Source organism: Miniopterus natalensis, chromosome 4 (genome assembly GCF_054644295.1).
Source record: "Miniopterus natalensis isolate mMinNat1 chromosome 4, mMinNat1.hap1, whole genome shotgun sequence".
Lineage (NCBI taxonomy): Eukaryota > Metazoa > Chordata > Mammalia > Chiroptera > Miniopteridae > Miniopterus > Miniopterus natalensis.
This window is the reverse complement of record NC_142084.1, coordinates 49,086,402-49,100,033: the sequence shown is the minus strand read 5'-3', so window position 1 is coordinate 49,100,033 and position 13,632 is coordinate 49,086,402.

The following is a 13,632-nucleotide window of genomic DNA, read 5'->3' as shown; positions in this document are numbered from 1 at the left end:
TTAATTTTACAAATATAATCCTAAAAATGCATTTTTAGTTATGATATGAGAAAGGAATGAGATTAATTCTTCCACTTATAATTTAAATAAGCAAGTTCATATGTGTCTTTCAAAGTGTTGGTTTTGTGAAACACATAAACCATATGTGATACAAGATTTTTATATGTATTATATTCTATATATTCTATTTATTTACTAACCACATATTTATTGTGCACTTACTAGGTATGAGGCATAACTGAATTATTGTCTTACATATTTTTAAATTCATTACTTCTGATCTGTTTTTGGTGGTGATTATAAATGCTCAAAATAAGATGGCACTCTCCTTCCTCAGATAAAAATATTTATTTTATTTTTAAATTTTTTCCATGAGTTTTTTCTCTTTTTTTTTTTTTTTTTTTCTTTTTTGCTCAATCTCTCCACCCTTCCAACCCCTCCCCTCTCCCACAGCTGTCAGCCTGCTCTCCATGAGGCTGTCTCTATTTTGTTTGTTAGTTCATTTGGTTTATTAGATTCCACATATGTGTGAAATTATATGGTACTTGTTTTTCTCTGACTGGCTTATTTCACTTAGCAGAATGCTATCCAGGTCCATTCATGCTGTTGCAAAAGGTAAGATTTCTTTCTTTTTTATGGCTCAGTAGTATTCCATTATATAAATGTCCCATAACTTTTTAATCCACTCATCCATTGATGGACACTTGGGCAGCTTCCAGATCTTGACTATTGTAAATAACACTGCAATGACCATAGGGGTGCATATATTCTTTCAAATCAGTGTTTTGGCCATTTTTTCTAGAATTTGATGACCTAGAGATGAAATCCAGATTTGTAATTATAGTGGTGTTTAAAATATGTTCCCAAGCGTAGGTTCCATTCCAAGCTATCTAACACCACCCGTAGTCCAGAATGGCATCTTTGTATTTATTAGTTGGTGAGACAATCCCAGGTTGTTAGCAATAGAGCAGAAGTACTATGAAGCCTAAGAGAACATAATGATGATAGGGTAGACACCATGTTCTGCATTCTACTGAAGACTCAACAAGTAGCATTGTACTTAATAAGCAATAAATCCTTAATAAATATTGGCTGAATGAGTAGCTGACTGAAGGAATGGATTTTTGGTTGAATTTCAAGCTATTAATATGCTTAATAGGTGTTTATTGATGAATATCTGCATATCATTTTTGTACAAATTTGGAATAGGGTTTCCTCATCCTAGCATTATTGACATATGGGGCAGATAATTCTTTACTGTGGGAGTTAGCCTGTAGTTTGTAGAATGTTAGGAATACCTCTGGCCTCTACCCACTAGATACCAGTAGCACTTTCCCTTTCCCAGTTGTAGCAATCAAAAATGTTCAGACAATGCCAACTATCTCCTGGGGGCGGAAACTGCATCCAGTTGAGTACTACAGATCTGGGTGATTCCTCACTAATTCTCATTACTATGACAAAATATGGAGTTAAGGAGAAAAAATTCTAATTTGTTTCAAATTCTAATAAAATTGACTTCTAACCATAGCTATTCTTAGATTTCTTATATTAGGTATCTGTTGGACAGTTTTTAATACATCTTTTCTTCTATTTGATCTATAAATAAAGGTTGAAATAAGATGATTATGCTATGCTTCTTTATAATTATATAATGAACCTGTGTATCTATGCAAAAGGAAGCTAATATTTCATAATTCTTCCCTATTTGGCACATTTTTAATTTTTAATTTTTTTAATCCACTTTAATTTAGCAGTCCCACAGAACATTCTACATCAATTCCATTCTTAATATGTTTTAATGGTTTGTAAATTATGTCCTTGTTTTGTTATGAAATGTATTGTTATTTCTACCTCTACCCTTACTTCCCTCACTTAGCAGCAACTATGCCTTTCCAGTTATATAATAAGAATAACGCAGATTATACTAACTTCTTCAATTCCTGTTGCTTATGTAGACTTTTGTGTAATAGGAATGTAAGCAATGGTCTTCAGTTACACTTTTCAAATGACTTTTAGGTGCTTTAGACAGGAAAAATACTGAATTCTGAGATTGCTTTTTGAATAGTGAAGCTCCAGCTGTATAGTTGGTCTGGGAGTCTGTTTGCACGGCTCTTGTTCCATTCCACAGCATAAAGTCCAGGACTATGAAAATCTGAGGAAGATACAGTGGTCTGGTGAGGCCAAAAGTTATGAATGAAGCCTAAGCTCATGCCCACTTGTTTGTATTATAGTGTACATTATAGTCTTACTGCATTCTGTGAAATGCAGAGATTGATGATATGTATCTCATCTCAATGAAACAGCAAAATAGTTTCTGCCACTTATCTATTATTCTCTCTCTCCTCCTCTTCCTCTCTCTCCCATGCACATAATCACAAAGACATTCGTTTTTACAACTTCCTATCTCCTCTGTCCAGAATGGAAAGACCTTATTCCTCAGGAGTTATGGTTGCTGATAATTCATAATTAACATAAGAATTGCCATTGGCCAAAGTTAGCTGCCTCACATAGGTTTGGCTGCCTTCCATAGGGCAGCCTGCATCTAAAAACTTTTTAGTTTGGGGAGGAAAAAAACAACATGATCTGTTGAATCAATTCATGACAACTGTGAAGGTAAGATTTTCAGGAAAACAACAACAGTATACTCAGTTAAATTTGAGTTTCACATAAACAATGAATAATTATTGGTGTGTGTTTCCTATAATATTTGTGACATACTTAACACCAAAATATACTACTGTATACACTTACAATAAAAATTTAGTCCATGTTTATCAGAAATTTAAATTTAACTGGGAGTCCTGTATTTTTATTTGCTAAATCTGGCAACCCTATCTGAAAGGCCATGCCAGAGGTCTTTGCCCAATTTTACTTCTTTCACTCTCAGACAGGTGTTGTTTTAGTGAATTCATCTCTGTCAACTGCTGTCATTCAAATAACTGTCTCAGAGCCTGTTTCTCAGGGAACCTTATATATGTCAGTTGGTGCAAATTATGGTCCAGAAAGGCAGATGCTGAAATGAAATTTTAAAAACAAAAGCATCTGCTAGTCAGCTGGCAAAGGAAACTGTCATTGGTGGTAGATGGGATACTGAGAGTCCCTGATATGTAGTAATGGTGCAGTCATTAAAATTTCCAAGATAATAAACCAGGACTGGATTCCAGTGGAGGGGAGCATTGCTTGATGAAATATCTCAGATCTTATCCAACTGAGAAATTCAGGAGAAATAATAATTATAAGGATTATGGAATAGGATAGTTATTGCTGAGGCTATTCCAACATTAGGAAGCAAGGGACAATGAAAGGCTTAGAGTGATTAATCACTAATTGAAGACAACAGATGACATCTACAGGGCAGAAAAAGCTGAAGTTAGGCCTGAGACTTAATTAGAAGGATAACTGAAATAGCAGAAAATTTAAATTCCCAAGCCTGAGTACTATGCCACAGGCAAGAAAGGGGATGACGAAACACAGGATGGAGATATCTGGGTCAGAAATCCTGAATCCCCAGATTGTTTTTAACCTTCTGGGCCTATAAATATCACCCTTCTTGTTAAAAGCTGATGCTTACTCGCTTGCTAGAATATGATGCAGACACCTATACCATGTAAGACAACTTATGCCTTCCAAAGATGCATCCAAGCCTCCCTCATGTCCACTAGACCAATAAGTAAGGATAAGTCCCAATATATACCATCAAGAAAGATGCTACTAATAATTGCTTCTACCAAGAGATGAAAGGGGTTATACATCAACAAAAATGAATGAATAAACAAATTGGTATGTCCATACAATGAAATACTGCCAATCAATTAAAAGGTATAAACATTTGATACCTGCTACCAACTGAATGAATTTCAAAATATTTATGCTGAGTGAAAGATGGCAGACATAATAGACTATATATTACATGACTGTTTTTAAATAAAATTATTTATTTAAATTATTTAATTAAAATTATTTACTTAAAATAATTAAATTAAATGTGAACATCACAGACCCTTAGAAAATGAGAAAGTGACACAGAATAATGTAGGAAAAGTTTTACAGTGGTGAGCCTTATCATCTTGAAAACTTTATTTTAAGCCAGGGGTTATATTTAAGAGTTATTGTCACGACAATTTTGCAGCAAATTTCCCAGATTAAATTGAGTTCCTTAAAAGAATTCTGCCACCCTGTGAGTCAAGACTAAGTTAGTCAAAGAGCACAAACTTTGGAGCCCTGGTCAGAAAGCAATGTGGCTTTGACTGCAGAGTCAGGGGATTCGGAGACTGAAATAGGTGCTATCAGTTAAAATGGCCTTGCTGTGTAATATTGGGCTGTGGGGACACCAAAAGCATTGTCAGTTCATTTTGTGAGCCTAAGCAGCTTCCACAATTGACCTTACTTGGTGTAGCTGCTATGTCCTTCTATGCCTGCTAATCCCCCACTTCCTTTCTAGCTCTAACTCCGCTTATTTAAGGAGCAAAATAATTGGGTGGAGCTGAGTTCTGTCCCCAAAAGGCCATATGCATTTGTGAAGTAATTCAAGGAGGGGACTTTTATGACTCTGTTGGGTACTGGCACCAAGTACCATCTACTTGCCACTTTGGTAGTAAGTACGACCAGCTGAATATAGGTGATTGAGTTAGGGCAAGGTTTGCAGTAGAGTAGAGAAGCTAATGCAACTGTATGGGTGAAGCCATTTGGACCAATTCATCATCACATTATTGTGGTTACATGCACTGAGTGTATAATTGATATTGATATTTTATATACCTGTACTGTGGATGAAGGCATTCTCCCTATCAGCAAGAACTGCACATAGAGAAGGTCTCTACCTTTGAGACCTCACAATCCTAATTACCCCTTTTAGCTAGAAGTCTCTATGACTGATGAGTTTTGTCAATCGAAGCCCCTTGTCAAATGAGGCAGCCCCCATTCAGAGGTACCCTTGAGGTGAATTTACCACCTCTCTGATGTGGCTACTAGGTACACCTTTGGAAAAGCAATTTGCTTCTGGGCATTTTCAAAACTGAAGCCCTTACCTCTAGAGGCCTTTGACTCTCTGACTTGATATTTCCTTTGAGGCCTGGCTGGAGTGGTCAATTCAACTCAGAAGCCAACAATGCAGGAAGGGCCCAACAAGCCTTACTTGTTAAGTGGTTATTATATATTCAAGAATCTCAGTTTTATATGAAAAAATGGCAGCTTTCCCTTCATAGAAAATTTATTTCTCATTCTGTCAGTGTGAGCAAAAGCACAGAGGTTCCGTTCAATGCTGGGGCATGGTTCACTAATGGTTTGGCTAAGCTTATTATCAATGACATCCACTGGGTGGCTCTGACTGTTCTGCTTCAGCAGCAGCTCTGCAGAAACAGAAACGGCTATGATCGCTCTGCTAAGTGGGCAAAGCTGCTACCGTTCTCCTACAGGCTAACACTCCTCTTAACGAAACCTATTATATTTTTTTCATGTATAAATAATATGTTTATATTACACAACAAATTATGTAGTATAAATATTTAATATTATTTATTCTCATTATATAAACAGTATATCTAGAGATACACATTATGAACTGAGATACCTGTGCTTCCTTCTCTGAACATTTTATAGATACACTCCCTCCAAATATAGTTTTCTTTTTTTTTCCTATTGTTGACACTATTACAGGTATCCCCCATTTCCCCCTCTTTGCCCCCTCCACCCAGCCCCCAGCCCCTCAGGCCTTCATCACATTTTTGTGTACATGAGCTAAGCATATATGAATGTATGTTCTTTGGCCGATCTCTCTCAGTCCCTCCCACCCACTCCCCTTTGAAATCTATCAGTCTGTTCCATGTGTCCTTGCCTCTGGTCCTATTTTGTTTGTCAGATTATTGTGTTCATTAGATACCACATATTAGTGAAGTCATATGGTATTTGTCATATTTTTAATGTCTCTTGGGCTTTTGCCAATAGTTGAGCTGTTTGGTATGCCCCTTGGGAAACTACCAACTGACAGATAAAAGTAACCCTCTTTGGGACACTCATGCAGGCATCCATGTAAAGATAATTTCCTGATGAGATGAAATGTAGTCTCACTATTAATTGGAACTCCTTATCCTAGAATTTCACCAATTCACTATCCAGGCACTGTTGCTGATGGGATCCTTTATCATATACAGCATGGCAAAAAATCTGTTATCATGTACTAGCAGCCAATTAAGGCATTCTGTTTCTGATGTAGAGGTTACCTGAACTAGACTGAGACTCTTGACACAAGCTGACACATTGTACAGATGGCTGCATTGTAAGAGGCATGGCCTTTGCCTCTTCCTTGCTATTGCCAACATCAATTTTTTTTGTCTTCTTTGAGGCTAATTATGGGGACTCAAATTTTGTTGACATTCTTTCATGTTAAATATTGATGTTCCAGTCCAATCAGCTGATTTCAGGATCACAAATGTGATATTTTAAATTAATCTGTGTCATGGCCTTAGGTTTCTATGCTATTTTCAGTCTGACAATGGTGGTGCCCCTCAACAAAAGCCACTAGACTATGGCCTTATATAAAAGGTGAACATCCATATAATCCACAGGTATTTATTAAACGTTTTCCTCAAAAATTTACCCCCAAATATTTCTAATATACCTCCTTCATCACCTTCTAGTGTGCACACCTTTTAAGGGCATTTTGGTCAATGAGTGTGGCTGTCTCCACAAAGGGATCATCTCCGCTTGGCCAGTTTCTGGGTTATGATCAGCATGAAAGAGTTTGAGGGTTATAAAGAGGTATTTTGAAAATCTGAAATTCCATCATGGCATAATGCTTCTTTCTTTCCTTAACAATAACTCTGAGTGACAGTGTGGCCAAAGGGAAGTCTAGGGGATTCAAATTTAATTCTGCTTCAGCCATCTGGATTTTCTTGTTGGATTAACATGGTCATAGATCATAATAGTACTTACCATTTTCTTTAGTACACTGCTCACCAAAATCACCTTCAGTTGCCTCTGTTGGCCAAAGTGTGAGGCATAATCAGTCTCTGTTAGTTTTATAAAAAATACCCTTACTCTTCTTGGATCTGACTCCTTCAAACCAAAGAGCTGGTTGTGAGCAGGGAAGTTAGCGCTACTAGAATGATGCACACCTAATTTTTGGTAATTTAAGAAGAGAAACAACACTCTTGTCTGAAAGATATATATATATATTTAAAAAAAGGAAAAATGGTCATTGTCCTTTAGAATCATTCCTGAAACCTTCTTCATGAAGGAAAACATCTGGTTTGTTTCTCCCAAACAGTTCCAAGCAGCTAAAACTCAATTGATTTAGGTTTTTTAATCCCTCCCCAGATAATACTGACCAAGAAATGATCTCCACTCTTCTTAATCTTACTGAGAAGGCTATCAGAAACAGCAGGGAATGTCCTCTATTGCAGCACCAACTATACAAGATACCTGTTAATGCCTACAGATATCCTACTCATTCCCATAGATGTGACTCAGCCATTTCATGGGGTGGATGAATGCCACTCAGCTGGTTTCATGGACAAATAAACTGCTTGACTAATTGTCCTCAGATTCTCACTCCAAAATCAAGAACTAGACTTATTTTTTTTTTAATCCTCACTGGAGGATATTTTTTCCATTGCTTTTCAGAGAAAGTGGAAGGGAGAGAGAGAGAGAAACATCGATGTGAGAGAGACACATCGATTGGTTGCCTCCTGTACTTGCCCCCACTGGGGCTGGGGATTGAGCCTGCAACTGAGGTATGTGCCTTTGGCTGGAATCGAACCCAGGACCCTTCAGTCCTCAGGCAGACACTCTAACCACTGAGCCAAATTGGCTAGGGCTAGACTTAATTTTTAAAAGTGAATTGGGAAGTGCAAGTTTAAAGAGCAGTCCATGAGGCTGATGACAACACTGGCAACCTGTGGCCCCTCGCTGAAATCGGTCTCACTTAAAAGAAGGTAATGATTTTTAAAAAACTTTCCAGGTACAGCATGTGCACCCTCAGGGTTATACATTTTGTGTCAAAGCCAAACATTAACTTACCTCCCTCCTGAAAGTACAGAGATGTGCATCTTAATGGTGGTCATAAGAAACCATCAAAGATTTAAGAAAACTATCAGTAAATTATGTCACACTGATCAATCATGAGGATAACTCCTCAAACCAAGGCTTGGTTAATTGGGCAAGCTTCCTGGAGAGTTATCTCTTCAATGTTAAACATCCAATTAGAAAAGGTGCTATGAAATTTGTCCCTAATTTTATCTAAAGTGATCAGTAACAATTGGCCCTAGAAGACATTCAGTTCAATCTCAGCTAATTGGCAAGAGTTGTTGTACTTGTTTGGATGGCCTAGAAGTTCTCCTTAAGGGCCAAGGTAGAGTCTATGCAATTACTACTGCATATTAATGTACCTGGATCAAAGCCTTGGCCCTGGTGGAAAGGTCAATACAGAAACTTGAGAATGCCATCTGGTTTTGCAAGATAGTTCTTGAGAGTTTATGAGATTTGTTTAGCTGATTGGTTTTGCAGTCCTGGGGGACATGATTGAGGTTAATTCTGCAAGCTGGCTTCATCCTTCGTTTAGAGTCCTGTTGATAGTAGCCTTGACTAAATGTTGAAATAGAGAAATTAAACAGATTTGGTTCCAGGCTCTTTGTCAGATTATTCAGAATGGCTCATGGAGTACACACAAGGGGAAATTTGCCAGAAGCCAAGACAGTGTAGAAATAAATGATGGTATTCTTGGTAGGAAATTCTCCATGGTTGTCTCCCATTTCTGCCTGTCTTCTGAGCACAAGCACTGACTACTTTGTTCTGAATTGTTTTTTAAGGATGTATGTGTAAGTCAGAGCTCTGTAAGATAGAGTAAGGCTTCTCTCTAGAGCAAAGGCTATGTTTGCTTTCATCTTTGGAAGATAAAAGTACTGCCTTCCTTTAGAAGAAAAGGCAGGTGTGCTTACTGTTCAATAGAATAAAGATAATATCTTCCTGTAGAGTATATGTGCTTAATGTTTATTATAAAATACTTGGACACCCTAGGTTCAGAGTTCCTTTTCTGAACCATGACCTCACTGTAGATGTCACCTGATTCTCTTTATGTTACCCTGTGGGTTTAGGAGTTTGGGAACCCAGAGGAAGATAATGCTGGTATTCTGGCTACTTTTATTGCTATGAACAATAAACTTTCCTTTATCTCTGACCACAATGTTTTATGTCTTTTGACAAGATTCATGAAGCTGTAGTATGCTAGTGTGCTAACTTATTAGCTTCCAAAATGGGTAAAATTTTAGTCACTCCACAGTTCATGACACTGTTTCTTGTCCATTTCTTATTTTGTGCTACTATTGACATGCATCAGTAAATTGAAGAAAAGTTGCCGAAGTCTTAATATGTAGGTTATAAACCATAAAAAGAGAGATTAATAAAAAATGAAGGAGCATTTTGCTTACTCTCTAAAAGAAAAAAAATGAGCAGGGAGATCAGGCAGGGTTATGACTAAATACTGCTTAGGTCCTTGAACTAGAATTAATAGATGCTCTAGAAGGAAGGATAGTTTATATATAAACCATAATATTTATCAGAGGTATCCTGTGAAAGAAGGTTCTTGTAATACAAGTCATACAAATAAGTTTCCGATATAATGTGGTGTGAGAATAGTATAGTAAATAAAGCTGAATAAATTGCCTATGTCTATGTCAATAGCCTTGAGCAGTGCACATTGACTTGTATTGTAGGAGAGCACCCTTAAAGTTCTAATACTTTTACTTCTCATACCTTTAAAGATCTATTTGGTTTAGCCAAAGAAGACTGCTGAGGACACTAGAGAATGCAGAGCATATATACTTGGAAACCAAAAACCGTAATAACTTTAGCAACAGATGCATACCTGAAAAGGCATATTAGAGTCCAGCAGCCCAGCATGGACAGGGCTTAATCATAAACTAGGAGCACAATACCCCCCTTATGATAGAATGTTTTCAGTGTAGGTCTTTGAACATAAATCTTATGATATGAATATGCAATGTTTGCTTCTTTCCTCTTGTTATTTACTATGGGTATCTGACTTAGATATATCAGTCTTGGGATATCTCTTGGCCCCATTCCAACTTGTATAAAGCCTATCCAAACAACATATTCCATCAGATGTAACAATGTATTTGTTGATTCACTCCTGAAAAATTATGAAGCCACATTTATTTTATATTTTTATTTATCATACTCAGCATAAGTAATTGTTCAGCTATTTATATTTATGTACATTTAGCATAGAGATGTCCTGAATTTAGAGAGCTGTCATTTTTATTTCTAAGTGGTCTTAGAAATCTGTTTGTTTCAAATGAATTCTTGGTCCTAGCTAGGTATTTGAAAGCCAAAATTGGGAAATTTTAGTGCTTAAGTTCACACTTTGCAGTGCAAATGAAATGTTTGAGATCTGTGTATTAATAAGTTTGATTGTGTAAGCACACATAGAAAGGAAGAACTGCTTCCCAATTAATTACACTTTATCAGTAAAGATGCTTATTTTTTAGAAACAATGACAAAAAGATAATGGCTAACTTTGTCACCAGGAAGATTTTTTGAATTGCTATCCGTGAACACCTCACGAAGGCTAGAATGCCATAGTGAGAACATGGCCAGAAACCAGGTTGTTTAGGAGAATCAAACAGCAAGATCCGCAGCATTTTCACATTGATGGGATATTCTCATCAGGCCCCATGTGTAAAATGGGTGTAATGCTCTAATATAGTTAGTTTATAATTCTTTTGAAAAACACTTAGCACTGTGTCTGATGTAATAATCATTCAATAAATGTTAACTATTTTTATTTATATTGTCAATGGGCATTTTTATAATCAATGCTGCTGTGCGCATGTCTTGCTTTCACTAAAGTTATAGAAAGCAAAAATAAAATGAAATTAAGACTCAGTAAATTATAATAAATTTTATTTTATGGTGCTTAAATTGTGCTGTCAAAATATGTAGTTGCAACACTGTATAGGTATAATAATAATAGCTAAATAAAAGAGATCACTCTGGCAAGGACTATGCTTAGTTAAGATGACCCATTTGGAAACTTTGTTTGCCAGTAGTAGGGCCTTTGTCTTTCCTTTGGGACCTGTTAAGTTTTAGGCAATGCAGCATTTTCACACCACTCCCTGCTCATGACTCCAAATCTCTTGCTGTGAGTTGGGTTTCCCAGACCTTGAGGCAAAGATTCAAGTGCAAGTAATTTATTCAAACTTGTAAGGGAATGAAGGAAGGCAGGAATGGTGAGTAAACCAAACATAGTGGGGTCAGGCAAAGTTCTACAGAGGTTAAAATTGACCTGATCCATCAGAGAAACCTTTGAGTATAAATTACGCCTCCGTAAGGTTGCTGTGGCTTTTATCCTTTCAGATTCATTGGTCTTTGCATAAACACCTCTTCCAGGAGGTGACATAAATTCCCAGGCACTCCAGGCTATCCCTTTATCTGAGCAGAGACAATTTGATGAGCCCAAGTGCATTCCTCAGAAAAATACTCCTAATTGCTGGTTGATTGAAGGAAAAGAAAACTAAGCCAGGAGGTACACTCAGATGGTAAGAATAGAGAATGTTCATGTTATCTATTCCATTGCAACCTCATATAAACGTTTAGTGGGTTAAAAACAACCCCGTTGTTGCATCTCATCATTTTGGTGGTCAGATACTCAGGTCAGCCTCAGCCGTTTGATCACTCCTCCGTGGGACACTGAAATATATCACATGGCGGTATTCACTTAGACGGACTGGTCCGGAGGGTTCACTGATGAGCTTCAACCACATATCTGCAGCCTCGCCTGAGATGGGTTCAGCCAGAACTATGGGCCAGAACACATTAAGAGGACATGTGTAGAGCATCATCGCTGTTCTCTCTGTCACCCATCCAACAGCCAGTTTTGACCTTCATCCTTACTAAGGAAACGTGGTTTTATTGAGGTAGTGAGTAGTAATGTGTAGGAAAGTAGACCCTTCCACACAGTGTGGATCGGTCTATGCTGACCATGGTCATTCCATTCTCCTTGCTAGTGATTATTTTAGCCCTGGACATATAATAGAGGAGATTTGGGCCAAAAAGCATACATTTAAGGAAAAAAGTAAGCCTCTTTTGTTTCTCTAAACAGCTGTGTGAGGCTAGAATACCAGTAGTTCTAGCTGTCAATTTGCAACCATTAGGATGTAAGGCTGTGAACAAAAGCCAATATGCTGAAGAAAGTAAAGAAACCATATAAAATGCTCCTTCCATTCTGCTGACATTATTTACTGACTGAATTAATTAATGTACTATAGAATTGTTTGTTCTATAAAAGAATACATCTGAATTCATTTTTCTGTGGAATAATACCATTTCCTAATATTTAACAATACTTAATACTCTGCAGGAAACTCTGCAGGTTATGGCCCTGATCTGCCTCTTTATACATCCCAGTAATGCTACCTAACAAGAATGTGGTGAATATTTCTAAAAAGCAAGCAAACAAATAAAAAACCCAGCATTCTGTGTTAAAATGGAAAATACGTGTAGTCAGATATTTTGTATTTTTTCTTGTTAGAATGGAGCTGCAGTATAGTTACAAAAACTATGATGATATATGTGCACACATATGCATGTATATATAATTCCTCCATCATTGTGTTACTTACTGAGATGACATTGCAAATATCTCTGGATAACAGTGAACTATCTTCTACATATAAACATAAACAAAACTTCATTATAGATAAGCATGAATCTCTTTGTAAAATGTTGGTTCAAACCAAACAGTTTTCCAAACTAATTATGCAATTCATGTCTTGGATATTTAAAAAAAAAAAGATGCAAATTGAATTATTTTATACCCAAACTTATGCTGTATTTTTAATAATGTGACTTTACTTGAAACATAAGCTAGTTTCAATGATAAGAAAGAGCTCATTCCAGAAAATTTGTTAAATATTTAACACAACAAAAATTTAAATATTTATTTATAGTTTCTTGAAATATTTATTTATTTGAGTATGCATTGGTAAACCTATTTAGTATGTTTTTACTAGAGAAATATTCTCTGTATAGTATAGTTTGTAAAGGCATGGAATTAACATGGTTTTATTTGATTATACAGAAACAGCACCTTAACTGCTTTACTATTTTAATGTGCTTCTGTGGTTCAAAGGAGTATATTTATATTTTAGTTCTTAGAAAGTGAATCTTTAAAGGGCTTGTTTGTTACATTTTTTGACATATATTGAATTTGTTTCTTTCTGGTTAAGAACACAAAAGGATATATCTTTTAAATTGTTCTGTCATTTCATAGTTATTCATTTAAATGAGTCCCTTTATATTATATTACTATATGCTTTTACATAATTTAATTTTAATGTAGAGCTTCTTCAGTAAACTTCAAAAAACCATATTTTTCAAAGCTTTACTATGAGATAGTTTGTTCATCAATTCCCATGGTGTTTATTCATTTGAAGAGTGAGGTTTATGGTTTGCAATATTAAATGGAGTTCTGCAAATCTGATAGTCCATGAACAATATATTCACAATAGGTAAGTGTCATAAAAATTGGTGTTTAAACTTCAGTTATTTTCATTGATTTTCCTTTTAATAAAAACTCGTTTCAATTTATTAAAATCAACATGAAATGAACAAAATTGC